Below are 22,112 nucleotides of genomic sequence, written 5' to 3'. Positions count from 1 at the left end.
CGGTGCCCTCAGGCTGCAGCGTCACGCCGGCCTCTGCCGCTGCAGGCCCGCCCCGCACTCCGTGACCCTCCCTACCCCCCGGCCTGGGTGAGCCAGAGCCTCCGAATCAGCGGCTCCTTTAACCCCATCCTGTCTGAGCAAAGAACAGATGCCCTCCGGCGACCTAAACGCACAGGCGGGGCCAAATCCAAAGCTGAGCCCCTGGGAACTGTCAGAACAAAGAAGAAAAAGGGAAATCTCTCCCAGCAGCCTCAGAAGCAGCGGATTAAAGCTCCACAATCAACTTGATATACCCTGCATCTGTGGAATACCTGAATAGACAACGAATCATCCGAAATTAAGGAGCCCTGTGGATGAAAGGCTCTTGGTGCTGCAGCCAGGAGTCACTGCTGTGCCTCTGAGGTGGGAGAGCCAACTTCAGGACACTGGTCCACAAGAGGCCTCCCAGCTGCACATAATATCAAACAGCAAAAATCTCCGAGAGATCTCCATCTCAACGCCAGCACCCAGCTTCACTCAACGACCAGCAAGCTACAGTGCTGGACATCCTATGACAAACAACTAGCAAGACAGGAACACAACCCCGCCCATTAGCAGAGAGGCTGCCCAAAATCATAGTAAGTCTACAGACACCCCAAAACACACCACCAGACGTGGACCTGCCCACCAGAAAGACAAGATCCAGCCTCATCCACCAGAACACAGGCACTAGTACCCTCCACCAGGAAGCCTACACAACCCACTGAACCAACCTTAGCCACTGGGGACAGACACAAAAAACAACAGGAACTACGAACCTTCAGCCTGCAAAAAAGGAGACCCCAAACACAGTAAGATAAGCAAAATGAAAAGACAGAAAAACACACAGCAGATGAAGGAGCAAGATAAAATCCCACCAGACCTAACAAATGAAGAGGAAATAGGCAGTCCACCTGAAAAAGAATTCAGAATAATGATAGTAAGGTTGATCCGAAATCTTGGAGATAGAATGGACAATAGAATGGACAAATTGCAAGAATCAGTTAACAAGGACCTAGAAGAACTAAAGATGAAACAAGCAATGATGAACAACACAATAAATGAAATTAAAAGTACTCTAGATGGGATCAATAGCAGAATAACTGAGGCAGAAGAACGGATAAGTGACCTGAAAGATAAAATAGTGGAAATAACTACTGCAGAGCAGAATAAAGAAAAAAGAATGAAAAGAACTGAGGACAGTCTCAGAGACCTCTGGGACAACATTAAACGCACCAACATTCGAATTATAGGGGTTCCAGAAGAAGAAGAGAAAAAGAAAGGGACTGAGAAAATATTTGAAGAGGTTATAGTTGAAAACTTCCCTAATATGGGAAAAGAAATAGTTAATCAAGTCCAGGAAGCACAGAGAGTCCCATACAGGATAAATCCAAGGAGAAATACGCCAAGACACATATTAATCAAACTGTCAAAAATTAAATACAAAGAAAACATATTAAAAGCAGCAAGGGAAAAACAACAAATAACACACAAGGGAATCCCCATAAGGTTAACAGCTGATCTTTCAGCAGAAACTCTGCAAGCCAGAAGGGAGTGGCAGGACATATTGAAAGTGTTGAAGGAGAAAAACCTGCAACCAAGATTACTCTACCCAGCAAGGATCTCATTCAGATTTGATGGAGAAATTAAAACCTTTACAGACAAGCAAAAGCTGAGAGAGTTCAGCACCACCAAACCAGCTCTACAACAACTGCTAAAGGAACTTCTCTAGGCAAGAAACACAAAAGAAGGAAAGGACCTACAATAATGAACCCAAAACAATTAAGAAAATGGGAATAGGAACACACATATCGATAATTACCTTAAATGTAAATGGACTAAATGCTCCCACCAAAAGACACAGATTGGCTGAATGGATACAAAAACAAGACCCATATATTTGCTGTCTACAAGAGACCCACTTCAGACCTAGAGACACATACAGACTGAAAGTAAGGGGATGGAAAAAGGTATTTCATGCAAATGGAAACCAAAAGAAAGCTGGAGTAGCAATTCTCATATCAGACAAAATAGACTTTAAAACAAAGACTATTAGAAGAGACAAAGAAGGACACTACATAATGATCAAGGGATCGATCCAAGAGGAAGATATAACAATTGTAAATATTTATGCACCCAACTTAGGTGCACCTCAATACATAAGGCAAATACTGACAACCATAAAAGGGGAAATCGACAGTAACACATTCATAGTAGGGGACTTTAACACCCCACTTTCACCAATGGACAGATCATCCAAAATGAAAATAAATAGGGAAACGCAAGCTTTAAATGATACATTAAACGAGATGGAGTTAATTGATATTTATAGGACATTCCATCCAAAAACAACAGAATACACATTTTTCTCAAGTGCTCATGGAACATTCTCCAGGATAGATCATATCTTGGGTCACAAATCAAGCCTTGGTAAATTTAAGAAAATTGAAATTGTATCAAGTATCTTTTCTGACCACAACGCCATGAGACTAGATATCAATTACAGGAAAGATCTGTAAAAAATACAAACACATGGAGGCTAAGCAATACACTACTTAATAATGAAGTGACCACTGAAGAAATCAAAGAGGAAATCAAAAAATACCTAGAAACAAACGACAATGGAGACACAACGACCCAAAACCTGTGGGATGCAGCAAAAGCAGTTCTAAGGGGGAAGTTTATAGCAATACAAGCCCACCTTAAGAAGCAGGAAACATCTCGAATAAACAACCTAACCTTGCACCTAAAGCAATTAGAGAAAGAAGAACAAAAAAACCCCAAAGCTAGCAGAAGGAAAGAAATCATAAAAATCAGATCAGAAATAAATGAAAAAGAAATGAAGGAAACAATAGCAAAGATCAATAAAACTAAAAGCTGGTTCTTTGAGAAGATAAACAAAATAGATAAACCACTAGCCAGACTCATCAAGAAAAAAAGGGAGAAGACTCAAATCAATAGAATTAGAAATGAAAAAGGAGAGGTAACAACTGACACTGCAGAAATAAAAGAGATCATGAGAGATTACTACAAGCAACTCTATGCCAATAAAATGGACAATCTGGAAGAAATGGACAAATTCTTGGAAATGCACAACCTGCCAAGACTGAATCAGGAAGAAATAGAAAATATGAACAGACCAATCACAAGCACTGAAATTGAAACTGTGATTAAAAATCTTCCAACAAAGAAAAGCCCAGGACCAGATGGCTTCACAGGCGAATTCTATCAAACATTTAGAGAAGAGCTAACACCTATCCTTCTCAAACTCTTCCAAAATATAGCAGAGGGAGGAACACTCCCAAACTCCTTCTACGAGGCCACCATCACCTTGATACCAAAACCAGACAAGGATGTCACAAAGAAAGAAAACTACAGGCCAATATCACTGATGAACATAGATGCAAAGATCCTCAACAAAATACTAGCAAACAGAATCCAACAGCACATTAAAAGGATCATACACCATGATCAAGTGGGGTTTATTCCAGGAATGCAAGGATTCTTCAATATACGCAAATCTATCAATGTGATAAACCATATTAACAAACTGAAGGAGAAACACCATATGATCATCTCAATAGATGCAGAGAAAGCTTTTGACAAAATTCAACACCCATTTATGATAAAAACCCTGCAGAAAGTAGGCATAGAGGGAACTTTCCTCAACATAATAAAGGCTATATATGACAAGCCCACAGCAAACATCATCCTCAATGGTGAAAAACTGAAAGCATTTCCACTAAGATCAGGAACAAGACAAGGTTGCCCACTCTCACCACTCTTATTCAACATAGTTTTGGAAGTTTTAGCCACAGCAATCAGAGAAGAAAAGGAAATAAAAGGAATCCACATCGGAAAAGAAGAAGTAAAGCTGTCACTGTTTGCAGATGACATGATCCTATACATAGAGAACCCTAAAGATGCTACCAGAAAACTACTAGAGCTAATCAATGAATTTGGTAAAGTGGCAGGATACAAAATTAATGCACAGAAATCTCTGGCATTCCTATATACTAATGATGAAAAATCTGAAAGTGAAATCAAGAAAACACTCCCATTTACCATTGCAACAAAAAGAATAAAATATCTAGGAATAAACCTACGTAAGGAGACAAAAGATCTGTATGCAGAAAATTATAAGACACTGATGAAAGAAATTAAAGACGATACAAATAGATGGAGAGATATACCATGTTCTTGGATTGGAAGAATCAACATTGTGAAAATGACTCTACTACCGAAAGCAATCTATAGATTCAATGCAATCCCTATCAAACTACCACTGGCATTTTTCACAGAACTAGAACAAAAAATTTCACAGTTTGTATGGAAACACAAAAGACCCCGAATAGCCAAAGCAATTTTGAGAACGAAAGAAGGAACTGGAGGAATCAGGCTCCCAGACTTCAGACTATACTACAAAGCTACAGTTATCAAGACGGTATGGTACTGGCACAAAAACAGAAAGATAGATCAATGGAACAGGATAGAAAGCCCAGAGATAAACCCACGCACATATGGTCACCTTATCTTTGACAAAGGAGGCAGAAATGTACAGTGGAGAAAGGACAGCCTATTCAATAAGTGGTGCTGGGAAAACTGGACAGCTACATGTAAAGGTATGAAATTAGATCACTCCCTAACACCATACACAAAAATAAGCTCAAAATGGATTAAAGACCTAAATGTAAGGCCAGAAACTATCAAACTCTTAGAGGAAAACATAGGCAGAACACTCTATGACATAAATCACAGCAAGGTCCTTTTTGACCCACCTCCTAGAGAAATGGAAATAAAAACAAAAGTAAACAAATGGGACCTAATGAAACTTAAAAGCTTTTGAGCAGCAAAGGAAACCATAAAGAAGACCAATAGACAACCCTCAGAATGGGAGAAAATATTTGCAAATGAAGCAACTGACAAAGGATTGATCTCCAAAATTTATAAGCAGCTCATGCAGCTTAATAACAAAAAAACAAACAACCCAATCCAAAAATGGGCAGAAGACCTAAATAGACATTTCTCCAAAGAAGATATACAGAGTGCCAACAAACACATGAAAGAATGCTCAACATCACTAATCATGAGAGAAATGCAAATCAAAACTACAATGAGATATCATCTCACACCAGTCAGAATGGCCATCATCAAAAAATCTAGAAACAATAAATGCTGGAGAGGGTGTGGAGAAAAGGGAACCCTCTTACACTGTTGGTGGGAACGTAAATTGATATAGCCACTGTGGAGAACAGTATGGAGGTTCCTTAAAAAGCTACAAATAGAACTACCATATGACCCAGCAATCCCACTACTGGGCATATACCCTGAGAAAACCATAATTCAAAAAGAGTCATGTACCAAAATGTTCATTGCAGCTCTATTTACAATAGCCCGGAGATGGAAACAACCTAAGTGTCCATCATCGGATGAATGGATAAAGAAGATGTGGCACATATATACAATGGAATATTACTCAGCCATAAAAAGAGACGAAATTGAACTATTTGTAATGAGGTGGATAGACCTAGAGTCTGTCATACAGAGTGAAGTAAGTCAGAAAGAGAGAGACAAATACCGTATGCTAACATATATATATGGAATTTAAGAAAAAAAAAGTCATGAAAAACCTAGGGGTGAAACAGGAATAAAGACACAGACTTACTAGAGAATGGACTTGAGGTTATGGGGAGGGGGAAGGGTAAACGGTGACAAAGCGATAAAGAGGCATGGACATATATACACTACCAAACGTAAGGTAAATAGCTAGTGGGAAGCAGCCGCATAGCACAGGGAGATCAGCTCGGTGCTTTGTGACCGCCTGGAGGGGTGGGATGGGGAGGGTGGGAGGGAGGGAGACGCAAGCGGGAAGAGATATGGGAATATATGTGTGTATATAGCTGATTCATTTTGTTGTGAAGCTGAAGCTAACATACCATTGTAAAGCAATTATACTCCAATAAAGATGTTAAAAAAAAATAAAAAAGAGTGATGCAGACCAAAGAATATGGCTCACCATTTTCTACCCATTGCTGTGGCATGTAGGATCATAAACTGTTTATCAAAGGAGATTTTGGAGAATTATTTTTATTCAATACTTTTAACATTGAAATTATTGAGAAAGGACACTAATTGCTTTATTTTTTTAATTTTTTTCCTAAATTTCTTGTCATCTCTTTCATTTCTAACAAAACAAACCCTTCATCTTTAGCACAGCAGGGCTCCGGAGAAAAGAGGTTATGGTAGAGGAAGTCTGGGCTATTCAGAGAATAATGCCTTTTGCAAATTAATGACTGCCTCTACTTGTCTAACTTCCAAACTAAACTCTGGCAAACAACAGCATACAACCAACAAAACACATACAACATTTCCTGAGTCTATCTTACTCCACATCTATTCTGCTTTTCCTAAGCTATACTTCCTAGGTATATGCTAAGAAGCATGTTAAACTGGCATTAGGGGTGCAAAAATAAACAAGTGTTTTGTTTTCAAATACTCATAATGTAGACAGTAATTTACCAATATGTTTGACTATTGTATAAGAACAATAATTTGAGTAAGCCCAATGTACATGAATAGGAATGCAGAAAGGAGGAGTGTCAAATGACCTAACGTTGGAGGCTATGAAAGATGAAAAAGACCTTACAAAACATGGAGGAAAAATCATTTCAGCCATTGAAAAGAGAAAAAAAATGAAAGTATAAAAGAATGTAGGTAATTGCATATGGTTTGGTATTTCCGAAACATAATGTAAAAGAAAAAAAGGAGAGAAGTTTCGATTACAGCCAGATCATGAATGAGTGTCTTAGACTTCATTAGAATTTATTGTGTAAGCAGGGAGAGGTCATTGAATGGTCTTAAACAGGATCACGACTTAATCAGATTCGGGTAGAGGGATGATTCTTATAGCACATAAATGATGATGTGGAAGGGGCAGAGATTAGCAATGAGGAGAGGAGTTAAGAGGTTATTACACTAGTACTCAACTATTTTAAAGAATATCAATAAAGAAACATACATGCCAGTCTTTAAAATATGAATGTCCTAAAAAACTAGCAGGTGGAAATTATAACTTAAAAAAATCTTCTTTTCATTGTTACTACATTAACCATATGATCCTTTGATCTTAATAAAAGCAAAAAGCACAATTTGAAAAGATGGGTGATAGCATTATAAAATGTTAAATAATTCACTTACATTTTTCAAATTATGTAGCTTTTTTAGTGAATTTCTCTAGAGAATTATCTTTCTTACAAGAAGTGTTATTTTATTTCCTTCTTCAAACCTTCTTCATGTAAATGGGAATAAAACTTTCCTAGAATATCATTAGTTGCCCCAGTGGTATACTAGAATAGCCCTTAGCATATTTGAAAACAATGTTAATATTTTATTATCAAGTCTTGTTATTAAAATAACCACTTAGTTTCTGATATTCCAAATCAGACTGGTAGCCTCAATTAATGGAGAAAATTCAGTAATTCGGTAAAAATTATCCACTTCTCTGCTAATTTCATGATTATAATAGTTATAATTTAGCAGGAGATGATGTTTTGAGTATACCCTTGCTCTACTCAAAAAGTTCCTATTATATTTAATTCAAAAAATTCTTTGTATAATTTCATGAAAGTTTATATGAGTTAGGCTGAACACCCTAACCAGTGGCTAAAGTCTTATAACAACAGAGTTGCTCTATTTCAGATAAGACAATGACCACCTACGTAGATGTTTTCTGTGTACATATGTCTATAGACACACATGTCTACTGCAATGAACAAGTCATTCTTTGTTTAAGCAAGTAAAATTATTTCTCTATGCAGTGTTCATAACCTCTCCCTCTGCTGCCTCCAATTCTTAAGATAAAACAAGAAACAAATTCCTCCATTATGTGTTTCCCTAAGGGTGATTTATCATGATGTGACCTGGGCCTCTAAGGCCCCTACTTGACAGTCTCATTAAAGACTATTTTCTATCCTTTCTCTTCATTATACAAGTTCTAATTCTCATAGGCTAAGTATGATGAGGCTACTCACAGCAGAAACATACTGCAAAGGTGAAGAGAGAGCAGATGTTTCTACATGTCAAGCACATTGCTTATTCTTCTTCCTAGTGACAGAAACTCTTCCCAAGCTAATTAATAGGGAAATATATTTGAATAAATTTTGTTCTAAAGTAAATGTTAATCCCAGGAAAGAAAAGGAAAATGCGAGGAGAAAATTGATTACTGACTGTCGCTGGAGCTCTTCTTGCATAATGTAGGAAAGATTGTTGACACCCATAGCCATCTATAGCAACAAGAGCAACAGATACACTCTGGCTGGACTCAGTGCTTAAAGAGCAAGGAGGACTACAGTGATGGTGGGAAATAGCAAGCCAAGTTAAAGCAAATTTTATTCATGAAAGTTGCTCTTTTTTTTTTCCTTTGTTAGCTTGAATACATCTTCTCTAAAGAAACAATGACTCACTTTTTTATTCATCATTTGAAATTTTTACATATTGCATTACACTGATTTTCTTTGAAAATAAAAAATAAAATTTAAATAAATAACTTGAAATTTTTGTAATTTGGGGGGCTTACAAAGTGGGTTCACATAAAGTATTTTGTATCAAACTTAAAATGAAGCTTGTGTGAAGGTGTGAGAACATTTAGAAAGTTAATCTCATAAAAGTTAGAGACACAGATTAGCAGGTTAAGTGGAAAGCCCAATGTCTGGAAGCTGAGTGGGCAGTGAAGAAATCATGTAATCCACCTTCAACCACATCCTTTCCACAGCTTCATTCATGCTATCATATCTAAATATAAATGATGTGGTTCTCAGAAGGAGGAGGAAGGGGAAAGATTCAGCTTTCCACAGCAGAAAGTTTATTGAACTTAGATTTAAAGACTTAAGTTCTATTTCTGGCTCTTCTAAATTTTAGTCATATATCTTGAGGTATGATAAGATTTAAAAGATATAATGAATTTGAAAGAGCTATATAAATTGTATGTACCTATGCAATTGAAAATTATTATTCTGATCATGTCATCAGTCATTTACCTGCTTAATGCATACTGCCTTAGTTGATATTTATTTGATGATGATTTAGAGGTGTACAATCAACATCCCCAGTTGGCATGTTTGAACTACTCAAGCTATCTCCACATCTATATGTTGTTGCCCTACATTCTTTATTTTCCCGAGGTGGCGTGTTTGAACTATTCAAGCTATCTCCACATCTCTATGTTGTTGCCCTACATTCTTTATTTTAGCCAAGGTGAATATTTTTCTTCTCTCTTTGGATTTCAAAATATGTACTGAAAAAGGGAAAAAGCAGGTGAGTGTATGTATCCATACCTCTGCCTTCCCTTATATCCCTTACCTATGTCATCTTTTTATCAGTGAGATCCCTCATTCTTTTCTTTCTTTACCAAGCAATAAGACTTGCTGCTGTAGAGTCATTGGTTTCTCAGCAGCGGATACTGTGAATGACCCAGAAGGAGCTGGGAAACTTCAAATCCAGCTTCAATGCTCCTTTGATGGCTGGGGAAAAGCTAGAGGTAGACTCAGAGAATTTAGTTGCCTTTAAAAATAAAAATTAAAAAATTAGCCAACATCTTCCCCACATTAGTTTTCTCCATCACTCTAGTAAGGAGTTGCCCATCTCTTTTGTGTAAGCATTCAGTTGTACATAGAGCATGTGAGTTCAACTTAGCATCACTGATGGGCATTGAGGGGGTAGAAAAGGGAATGAAGATGAGATATAACAGTTTATTAAAATCAGTTTTGTAGAAGAGATCAAATACATTTAGTTTTATTAATTTATTCTGCTGTATTTATATCTTCTAAGTTACTTGACAGTTTAGCATTCTCTGTTTACTTTTGTGTTACTTTAATGCCTGTATATAAATCCAAATGTAAATATCCTGCAAGAGAATCTAACACAAATGCTTTAATTTTCAATTCACCAAATACTTCTCTGGTTGTACTGAATTCTCATACACTGTAAAAGCCAGGGCAAGCATGAAATAAATGCTATATGGAAACATTTAAATATTCTGGTTCAGTGAACTGGCACAAAAGGTTGCTGCAGAAATGGAAAATAAGTGATCTAAAGAAGTCAAGGGAGCATGAATGTGGAAAGAAAACTAGAGTAAATTATTTATTGACTACCTACTTAGAGTCTGGAATTCTGGTTCTTTGGGGGGGTAAAACATGTTAAATGCATGGTCTCTGACAGAGAAACTTGCAGTCTAGTTAGGGTGAGAATTAGGGCACATCAACACTATTGACAGTAAAAAGTGACATTTTTTTTTCATGTAAACTATAGGACTGTGTTCCTATACTAGTTTGAATAATGATTGAATGGGGCATCTTTATTTTTATTTGGTTAAACAAGCAGAAGTTTATCTACTCATGAATGAAGTTTATGTCAAACCTTAGTATTATCAATCAATAACTGTCTTTAATAGATATAAAAAGTAGGAGTATTACTGTGAACATATATTACAAACAAGAGCATAAGAAAAAGGAAAATGATACGTTCAAATCATCTTCAAAAGCAGCTTTTCATTTGTTTTTGTTTATTTTAAAATTTTGGATAATAAAATATATAAAATATACACAGACCATAAAAAAATAATGTTAACTCCTCTTATTCAGAGATCTGTAACATTTTAGTGAATAGCCAATCATTTATGAATGCATTCAACAAATACTTATTGTTGCCACGTGGTAAACAACCTTAGAAACAAAAACACACACATACATCTCTGCTTTCATAGACCTTAAGTACCTGTAGTACTTTACCTATAGTAAAGAGATATTAATCCAATCATTAAATTTAAAAAGTAAAACTGGTTCTGTGACAATTCATGGGAAAGTAGCATAATGCTAAGGATGAGATTAGTGAGTAAGAATAAGTATAGTATCAGGATGTGACCTAGCAGGAAGATCAAGAAAGTATTCTCTAAGGAAATTAGCTTGAGCTGAGAACATAAGGATGAGTAGAAATTCATTAAGTAAAACAGTAATGAAAGAGAATCCCAGGGACAGAGGACAAGCTCTACAATAAGGAGAGACTCCAGGTACAAAGGCAAGATACAAAACCAGTTTGATCTGGCAGAGCCAGGCATTAAGTGACGTTGGAGATACAGTACTGGTGGACCGAGTTATGGGATTCTATTTTTTATTATAGGAGATATGCGACCCCACCGAAAGGTTACAGATGGGATGGTGGCATGCTTAGATTTGTGTTTTCAACAGTTCCCTCTAGATGAAGTATGAAGAACAAATTGAAAAGGAGAATGGCAGAGTGGATGATTTAAACCAGTTAGTTATAAGTTAAGAGGCTAGTTTGCTACTGTGGATGAGAAGTAATGGTAATTTGAAGTAGAGTGTTGCAGTGGAGGTGAGCAAAGCTGAATTTTTTAGAGATATTTTTTAGCCATAATTATTATAATTGGGTGAGAAATTAAACCATGCAGTGGAGGAAGAGAGGAAAAGATACCAAGAATGACTTCATATTTTCTCAATTATAAGCAAAGTGGAAGGCAAAGCCATTCACTTCAATAAAAAAAAAAATGGAAAAAGACCATAAGTCTATGGTATGTTTGGCTAAATACTTAATGTATCCATTATTGCCACATTGCCCTGGAGAAAGATTATAATTTCAATGAAAAATATTTACCTATTGTTACTACTTTACTTTGGAATCAAACATTTTCCATAACCGTAGTCACTGCAGTTATAAGCATAATTTAGGGTCAAGGAGTTTTGAAGATCTGGTTGATGGTTTGTCTCATTGTTTTGGCTCTTAAAGTCTCAGATGCTTTAAGTGGTTTTATACTTCTAGATTTACCATTTTCCTGCTGGTAAACAGTTTGTTTATAGGTCTGCTCTTCCTGTTAACCACTACCTAGTTGGCTAAAATACATTGAATCCTCAAGTAGACAGCTCATAAGGTGGTGGTCTGGCTTTCGATAACCTTCCTTCCCTGTGAATGGCACCTTTGGATCACATTAATTACATGAACCCAAGTGATTGTTATTAATTCAGTTGTACATGCTTGACTTAATTTAAGCAAACCAGATTTAGTGTGCTGGAAATTTGAAACCTATAACATAACTCACATACACACACAAATATGGAATAAGTAGAGCTGAGTCACATTAATTACAAAACTATAAAAAACGGTTCATAATTGATAACTGTTGGGATACTGTGAATTGACTCCAAATTCATTCCCTTCTAGGTTGTTGGTGACTATTCAACCCTTCCTTTGATCTAATGTACTACTCTTCCTTTCCTCCAAAAATATTCCTTTACAACAAAAATATTATTGTCTGCTATGTCACAAGAACTGTGTTGTTTATCACAGTTGCACACAAAATCTAACATGGTTCCTGACCTCAAGGAAATCACAGTTTAATAATCAGAGAAAATCATGTAAGTTGAAACTTACACAAAATTAACTTGCCTCGACAGAAATACGTGTGTGGTAGGAGTTGTCAATTGACAGTAAGAGAGATCAGAGACTGGGGATAACAAGTAACAAAATGCTTCATGTAGAAAGTGATGTTATCACTAGCTTACAGAGACAATTAGGTGGAAATTGGGACTCAGGAGGTGGAGAGCTTAAGTCAGAGGGAGACAGGTGAGAAAATGCTTAGACGTAAAGCAGGAGAAAATAGATTCGAAACTGCAATTATCTTGGGATGGCTGAGAACTCTGGGAGAGAACTAAAATAAGAGTGCTGTGAAAATAAACCTTGAGTGATGAGCAGGGACCAGATTGCAGAGAATCTTGTAGAGCTTGCCAAGAGTTTCAGACTACATCCTATGAAAAATGGAGACACACTAAAGGGTATTAAGTAAAAGATTCACGCGATTAGTTTTACTTTGCAGGAAAAGAGAGTCAGTAGAAGATCTACTGCAATTTCTGGGGACTATTGCAGGGATGCAGCCAGAGGTGATGAAGGTCAAAGGCAATAATAGAGGAGATATAGAAAGAGGAAAATGTGAAGAAGAAACATTTGATAGAGCTCGGTGACTGATTATATTTGCAGTAAAAAGATGAGTGTGGGACACCTCTCATATTTCTGACTTTATACTTAACCTCCTTGCATTTGACTACTTTATCTTTAAAATGGAGATTCAACACTGCCTCTAAGATGTTGTAAGGTATAAATTTAGATAGCATTTGCAGAGAATCTATCACTGTGTACAGCATATAGGAGAATTTCAAACATATTTAGCTTCCTCCCTTCTTTCCTTCTACTTATCAGATTATTTAAAATAATCAAAGAAATACTCTTAATGTTGATCACAATTAGTGCCAATTTATTTTTCATTGTATAAACTGCTAATTATTTCACTTGTTGGGATTAAAACAAATCCCTTACAAAATGTAATCTCACATAAGTATCTCACAAACTAATACTTTGTGCATCCCAAATGAAATGGAAAAAAGGTTCTTACATCTTTTAATGTCACAATTTTTGGACATGGGATTTAATTTTATTAAAAAGTAAAATCACCTGCAGGAAATTTTTTAAAATCCAGGACTGAGTTAAAACTTGAACTGTTTAAAGTAATTCTATTTTAAAAACAAGCATATTTAAAAACCTCTGCTATCAACGACCTCAACAGCAAAGAAAGAAATTAGCACTTTCAAGTCACTCTTATTGGTCCCATTGATCTGATGTTATCAGTTTGGATGTAGGGGTGTGTGTGTGTTTGTGTGTGTGTGTGCCATTCTTTTTATTTTTTAATTTAATTTTTTTTATACAGCAGGTTCTTATTAGTTATCCATTTTATACATATTAGTGTGTACCTGTCAATCTCAATCTCCCAATTCATCACACCACCACCATCCCCCACCACTTTCCCCCCTTGGTGTCCATATGTTTGTTCTCTACATCTGTGTCTCAATTTCTGTCCTGCAAACTGGTTCATCTGTACCATTTTTCTAGGTTCCACATGTATGCATTAATATACGATATTTGTTTTTCTCTTTCTGACTTACTTCACTCTGTATGACAGTCTCTAGATTCATCCACATATCTACAAATGATCCAATTTCATTCCTTTTTATGGCTAATATTCCATTGTATATATGTACCACATCTTCATTATCTATTCGTCTGTTGATGGGCATTTAGGTTGCTTCCATGTTATTATGCTTTTGCCCATTCCACTTTCCAAAAAGAGACAAAACTGAAAAGACTAAAATATATTATTTACCACAGAGACTAGAGTATCTATATGGAGTTGGCCTTCTCTTACTGTAAAATTTGAGTCAAATATTGATTTTAATTGCCCAAGGTTATAAGGAGAATTTTCACTGATATAAAACAGGTTCTACTAGTTTAAAAAAAATTCAATAGCTTAGAGTATCAATAAGAAAATAGACCATTAGAATGGTAAAAATAATTTTTCATTTTATGTCTTACTATTTATACCTCATTTTAACTTAAGAGTACAAGTTAGACTTATAATTTATGCATTGCTAAATCAACCATTTTCTTAACAATTAATACTTACTTTTTATTCTGTCACTTATGATACCACTTATTGCATAGCAATTGCTCAGTTCACACTACAATCAATAAAATGTGAGCCACTTTCTTCTATAGAGAAAGTGACCAGAAAAACCTAGCTGACCAGAAAATGCTCAGTTTGGCAAGGGATATAGATATGATCTTGTTTTTCTGTTTTATAAAAACATATATAGATACAACTCTTGTAGCCTTAAGTATATGACTATCTACAAGATATTAATAGTTTAAAAATATATAATTTTTAAACTAGGTAGCAATTATCCATCTTAAATAAGGATAATAGCAATTGATATGAAAAATCTTTACTATATAACTAGCTACTTTTAAGATTTCATATTTTGTTTATAGACCTTTTAATAAAGCAACATTAGATATAGAAAATGCATGCACTTATGGCTAAATACCTATTCCCAGTATGCAAATCACCATTTTAATATAGTGATTACAGGAGGGAAAGATTAAGGGTAAGCTTTCATAGTTTTGAAAATGTTCCCAATTTGAATTTTATAAAATGCATCAGTTTTCTGTAAGTAATTATCTGACCTGTTAATGATTTCCTGTTATAAATAAAATGTGAATGTCAGCATAGGCAAGAAATAAAATAGTGAGAAACACAGACAACATCTTGGTCAGTTAACTGAGCCTTCACCTAATATATACTACAAAAATGCATTTTTCCTCTGAATCCCAGAGCCCAAAAGGTTTCAGGAAAACAAGGTTTTTTTTCCCTAAGAATTTAACTAAATCTATTTGGCCTGTGAATATCAATTTTAATTTTGCATATATTTTATATATACATATATATTATCAAAAATTATTGTAAACCACAAGATTTTTACTGCTGTTAATTTTTTCATTTCACTTGGGCTCATATTTAGCATGTTATCCTCTCCTGATTGCTTCTTTTATGAAAAATTTATAAAATAATTTGCTCCACAAATATGTATAAACATAAAAATTGAACCAAAAGTTCTTTTAAGATAAGTAAAGCTTTCTAAGTGTCTTCTTGTTCAGTTACTTGATTTCTATTCTGCTTAGTCTGTGTGATGATAGTTGTGTTTGAAATGTATTTTTCAAAATGTAAACATTTTACTGTAAAAAAATCTCACACGTTCATGTTTTTTCAAAAGGTACAAAATGGAAATGTAGTCTTCCTTCCTATCACCACAGCTGGTTCCACCCTCCACAGTCTCACTTATTGCAAGGAATCATTTATTGCAAGGAATCGTTTATCTTTCCAGTAGGTTTCATCGCATATATAAACATTTATTCATACACATATATTATGCATGAATGTGTATATGCACTTTTTTGAAGCACATGCAATTCATACTATAACTACTATATTGCATCCATTAGTTTTTCCATGAACAATATCGTAGACATATTTTAAATATTAGTAATCTTGGATGTGAAATGTCTAGGTCAAAAGACACATGCATTTTAGTTTAATGGCTGTTTCTAAATTGCCCTCAAAAGATTATACCAATTTACATACTCACCAAGATTATGAGAGTCCCTTTTTTACCCCTGCTTATACTAATAGAGAAATCTTTAAATCCAATAAGTCAAAAGTGTAAAAGTGTATTTTATTGTTGCAATTATTTGTTTATAAACATGGTTGGCTAGACTTCACGTATTTGTTGCCTATGTATTCCTTTTTGTGAGTACTCTTTGTTCATGTCTTTTGACTGTTTTTCCACAATAATTATAAAAGTTAAAATGTATTGAGTGCTTATTATGGGTCAAGCACTATTCTATGTAGTATGCAGGTGTTAAATCATTTAAGTCTCACAACAAAAACAGGTATTATTTTAATCTCCATTTTAAAAAATATTGAGGCAAAGAGAGGGTAAGCAACATTGCATATAGGGTCATTGAACTAGTAACAGATGGAGTAAGGATTCGAAGCCAAACCCAGGATTTCTGTGTTTACCTGCTGGGCAGTGTTGCCTCTCAGTATTAAATTGTTTGAATTTTTCATATTACCTTAGGAATGTTTTTTCTATAGGGAGAAAAATTAATTCATTAAAATAATATACAAGAAAAATATATTAAGGAAATTAGCCCTATACTAAATGATATATAATAATTTTTCTATTTTTTTCCATTGATCTTTTGATTTTTTGTTTATATTTAGTTGTTTGCATGAGGGGTATTATTCAAATGTAAATCAAAATTTCTGGCACATTTTATTAATTTATGAAGTTTCAGAAATTTCAACCAAATATTTTGTATTGGAGTGTCAAAATTGTTTTGATCAGTTCTGCTTTAAAATGAATTCAACAGCACTTTCTTTTCTTTTTCTTTTTTGCTAAGTTAACAAATATCCTTAACTCTTCTCAGTAAACAAGAGGCACAATTTATCATTCCTCTTTTGGATGTGCATAGAGATCATATTTATTTAATCTTAATTTATTATTCTATTCTAATAAATTTATTATTGTATTAAATTCTATTCTATTAAATTATTCTATAAATTTATCTGCAAAATTTATTTTGGACATTTTTCATGTATTCTGGTGAAACAACTTCAGTTTCTTAGCAAACTCTGAAAAAGAACAAATAAACAAACAAAAAACCGTAATACCAACAATCCTACTTCTTCAATGAGGATTGTAGGGAATGTAGGGCTGAGCTCACAGGACACTTTCTATTCTTGTGACTCCAAACTTCAGAAATATATATGAGCATTCACTTTTCATAAGAGTAATTCTGTCTGATAATTTACATTCAACTTACTGCTTTTGGTTCTGAAATACTTTTTTTTTTTTTTTTTTGTGGTACGCGGGCCTCTCACTGTTGTGGCCTCTCCCGTTGCGGAGCACAGGCTCCGGACGCGGCGGCTCAGCGGCCATGACGCACGGGCCCAGCCGCTCCGCGGCATGTGGGATCTTCCCGGACTGGGGCACGAACCTGTGTCCCCTGCCTCGGCAGGCGGACTCTCAACCACTGCGCCACCAGGGAAGCCCTCTGAAATACTTTTTGCCCTATATCATATAACTGTAAATGTTTTCTACATGTTGTTCTAGTATATTGTGTTTTTTGTGGGGTTTTTGGTCATTTTATTATTACACTATAATATGTATTTATATTTAAAACTTCACCCTGTGTATTGCTGAATCTGTCATGGGTTAATATAAAAACCTACATTTTAAAAACTTATGGTTTTATATATTTTTTAAATTGAATGTCAGGTATTATATTTAAAAATATTATCCAAGTAGCTGGGGAAGAGGAAAAGATAGAACTTAATATATATAGAAGACATGAACCTAGTAGGTATTTTGTATGTATTAATTTCAATAATTATTCGAAAAGGTTATGAGACAAATATTGTTCTCATTTTACAACAAATGAAACAAAAGCTCAATGAGATCAATTAACTCTCCAGTGACCTACTGAGGCTGTCACATAGCCAGAATTCACACTATCTTGCTTTGGCTCCAACATCTACATTCTTTCTGCAACAGGATGGCATTTTCTACATTAGCTCAAAAACATAATTCTGTCTAAACAGCACATATTTGGGGCAGGAGTTTGTGTTGAACATAAAAATGTCATCATATTTGGCTACACTAGCTCCCATTTCAGTAGACTGTATGTTGCTCTGTATTAAAGTGAATAAAAGAAGAAAAACTAAATTTTACCTCATAAAAGTATATTTGGATTTAGTTCTATAAGCCATTCATACACTTATCCACTCATTCATTTATGTAATAGTTACTTCCCTTGAATTTACTATGTCCAAGAAAATACTATGGGATTTAAGACCTAGCCCCCACCCTACTGAAAACAAGAAGGAAGTTGGAAGGAAACACTTGATATGTAAAACACATTTACAATTGATGAAAAAATATGGCAAGTGAAAAATGAGTCATGGTTGTAGTGTCAAAATATTTTATTGTCAATATTTTTTAAAAATTCAGAACAAAATAAGGAAAAAATAAAATATCCCAAATCCAAATGCTCAGATATAAAAATATGAATATGGTGTTGCAATTCCTTCTAGACTAGTCTCAAGATATATTATTTACACAGTTTAGATCAGTGTTTGGTTAACTACATGTCACAACTCATTTGTTGGCCAAGAAATCACTTTAATGAGTCACAACTTAAATTCTTTAAAACATTAAACTAGAAGAAAATGTCAGTATGTATTATATGTAATAGGATGACATTGCTTTGAAACATTTTTTTTAATTTGTATACTTATTTACTGTATATATGTACAATATATTTCTTACTTAAGGCAGATATCAAAACATTTGAATAACACCTATTTAGATCATTTCATAAGTGGAATGTTATATTCTCCTTTTCCATATAAATAACATTTTTCTTTTCTTCAGATATTTTTAATAAACACCATTTCCTATGGCCATGGAATATTTCCTCAGATTGCTCCACCATGGTGTTATCAATTACTCCAGGCTTGGGCATTTTGTTCTTGTCTTTTTTACTGTAATGAATAATCCAATGATTTTGCTAGATTTTTTGTTTATTTTCTTCAAATAGATTCCTAGAATTACTATTATGAAGTGAACAGATATTAACTTTAAAATGTCATTTATAATTATTGTTTATTTAATTATAGTTATGTATTTCTTCACTACATGAAAATTCATATTTTTACAAATAAAATATATTAAAGAAAATTTAGATGAGAAAATACTTTTAATCTTCCTACACAAACACTATTACTGGTTTCATCATTTATATATTTACTTAAATTTTCATTGACTATTATAAAACACAAATTATTTATCTAAAACATATAGCAACATAGAATACCAAGAATAAATTGGAGGAAGTGGTACCCAGAAAGGGGGTCACAAGAGAGGTGAATAAACTAGCCTTCATTTCAAAAAGATAAAAGTTTTATGTCTAAAAATCTGCATAACATACACATTTTAAAGGGAGACAATATGATTACAAGATCTGAGGATAACTGCCTTGTGCCACTACATCTAAAGAAGTATTTTTCCTTTTTAAGCACAATCAGAAACATTGAAATATTTATTTTGTGGAAACTGATTTTTCTGCCCAGATCCTGAACAAGACTCCCAGACTGCTTTGCTGACCAAGGAATGATGAGCATGAGGACAAGCCACGCCATTCAGATTCATGGATCAAAAAGTCCAAGATCAATCGCCAGTAACAAACGTTAAAACTGTCAAAAATACTCAGAGCAACAAGCTGGAATGCATAATGCAGTACCCTAAGGTGAGGGATTACCTCCTGTTTAGTCAAGCAGCTCAAACATGAAAGCAGAAGCCACTGTACCTGATCCGTTGTGACTTTGAAAAGTTAAAAGAACACACACTAGTAGTAAACACAAAGAATTTGGACTTGGCTATTAGCTAGCCCTTGGCCTGGAGAGTGTCATTTATTTATGGGTGAATAACCAGGCTCCTTGCTGATTAGATTCAGAAAATTCAAAGTGGGGAAAAGAGGAAGATCCTTCAGCAGTGCAATGAGTCTTGTATTCTCACTTACTTGGAGAAATACAAAAGTTTTATATATTTTTTTTAAAAAATGGGAAGTCTGTATAATTTAGGAAGGAAAAGAGCATATAATTGTGTTATCTTCTAGCCTCCAAGCCTTGTATTTATAAAGAAATGGAGAGGCAGCTAGGAGGACCACAGACTGTCCCAAAGGCTGGATTTATCCTGTGTAGCACACTGTCTGCCAGCTTCCTAACATCACTGTTTGGGCTTACTGACTAAATGACCAGAGTGAATTATTCAAAAGTTATGTTGAAAAAATCCCTTGAGCTGTCAAAAACTCTATCCTCTCTACATTATACTAGCTTCCAAAATTAGTCAGTATACTCTTTCTCCCTTCTGAAAATATTAATCAGAGCAGGATAGTGAGAGGTATTGATAAGCAAAGCCCTTATATCACCAAACTGCTCGGCTAGTTTCTACAATCAGAGATTAGTATGCTCTGAACATTTGTGTCCCCCCCAAATTCATATGTTGAAATCCTAACTCTGACGTGGTACAAGAAGAAGCTGGCAATCTGCAACCCAGAAGAGGGTTCTCACCAGAAGGGACCAGGCTGGCACTCTGATCTTGGACTTCCAGCCTCCAGAACAGTGAGCAATAAATTTCTTCTGTTTATAAGCCACCCAGTCTATGATATTTTGTTACAGTAGTCTGTATGAACTAAGACAGAGATTCATGCTTTTTGTTAGCATGTCGTTTTTTTAAAAAATACTAAGGTCTTAATGGATACCATATAAAAACAGCTAATAGTTACCCAATCCTTAATATGAATTAATTAAATGAAGTGCTTTACAAACAGCTAGTTCCCAGAGCTACTTCAGGGAAATGGTTGATACAATGGAAGAAAAGAAAGGAAAAATACTGGAACACAAAATTAATCTGGATAGGGTCCTGGTAGACACAGAGCCAATCAGAAGTCAATAAAGGGAGAAATAGGATCTGAGATAACACTGTATTGAGTGGTTACAAAATATTCAGAGACTATTTTATTCACCTCCTTCCCTTACTCCCTATATTCTCTCCTTCTTTCATTTATTACTTATAATTTTTAGAGCAATAAAATATGCACTCAAGGAGTTCATGCTTGATTAAGGAAAACAGCATCAAAGGCAAATAACTGTAATTCAATCTCAACATCAAGGGAGCCCTTAGCAACAAGGGAGCCCTTTGCTTATGGAATAAGCAAAGAAAGGCATCACAAAGCAGAGACTATTTCATTTGGAGCTTGAAGAATACATTCCTAACGTTTTGCTCTCATAGTAACTTCCTGCTCAAAATTCAAAATTTAATTCAAAATATAGACTCCCATACAAAACAAAAAGAGTAGAAATATTGAAGCAGGCTACTGAATTGTTAATGGGTCCCAAACTGAGCAAACATCTTAGTTTCTTTAGGACCCCATGAGAGAAAAAGCACTTGTCTAAACCCATGAGTACTAGGATTATCATCAAAATATTGTTATGACAATACTCTACTTTTTTGATAAAAAATATTACTTTAAACCTTTTCAGCCCCTGTTCATTACAGAGTTATCTCAAACTCATTGACCTGAATGTGGGTGAAGAAAAACTTGTAAGCCAAAGAGCCAGTAGAGCAATTAACACATAAAGAATGAATACAGAAAAGAAACATATAAGTCACTCTATTAAACTAAAGTTTTTGTTACAAACACACTAATTTCAACTGTATTTCTTAGTTAACTTAAATCAGTTCATATTTACTTACACTTATTAGCTAAAATGGATCATGACAAGTAGAAAATTTTTAAAAGAATGAATAAAGCACAATTCCTTATCATCATAAAACAGTGTTCATAAAGGATACACATTACATAAAAGATATATGTATGTTATATGTCATATACATATATATGTATATATAGTGATAGATACATCTGGATCTATTTATCAAGTATCTAATATATACCAGGTATAGTATTATTAGAGTCCGGGAATAACAAAATAAAATATACGGTTTCTGCCCTTCAGTAGTTTGAAGTCTAGCAAGGCGAAAGACAAATCAACAGTCATGTGCTATAACAGATGTTGC

Source organism: Lagenorhynchus albirostris, chromosome 9, assembly GCF_949774975.1.
Source record: "Lagenorhynchus albirostris chromosome 9, mLagAlb1.1, whole genome shotgun sequence".
Classification (NCBI taxonomy): domain Eukaryota; kingdom Metazoa; phylum Chordata; class Mammalia; order Artiodactyla; family Delphinidae; genus Lagenorhynchus; species Lagenorhynchus albirostris.
This window is presented reverse-complemented; position numbering follows the sequence as displayed.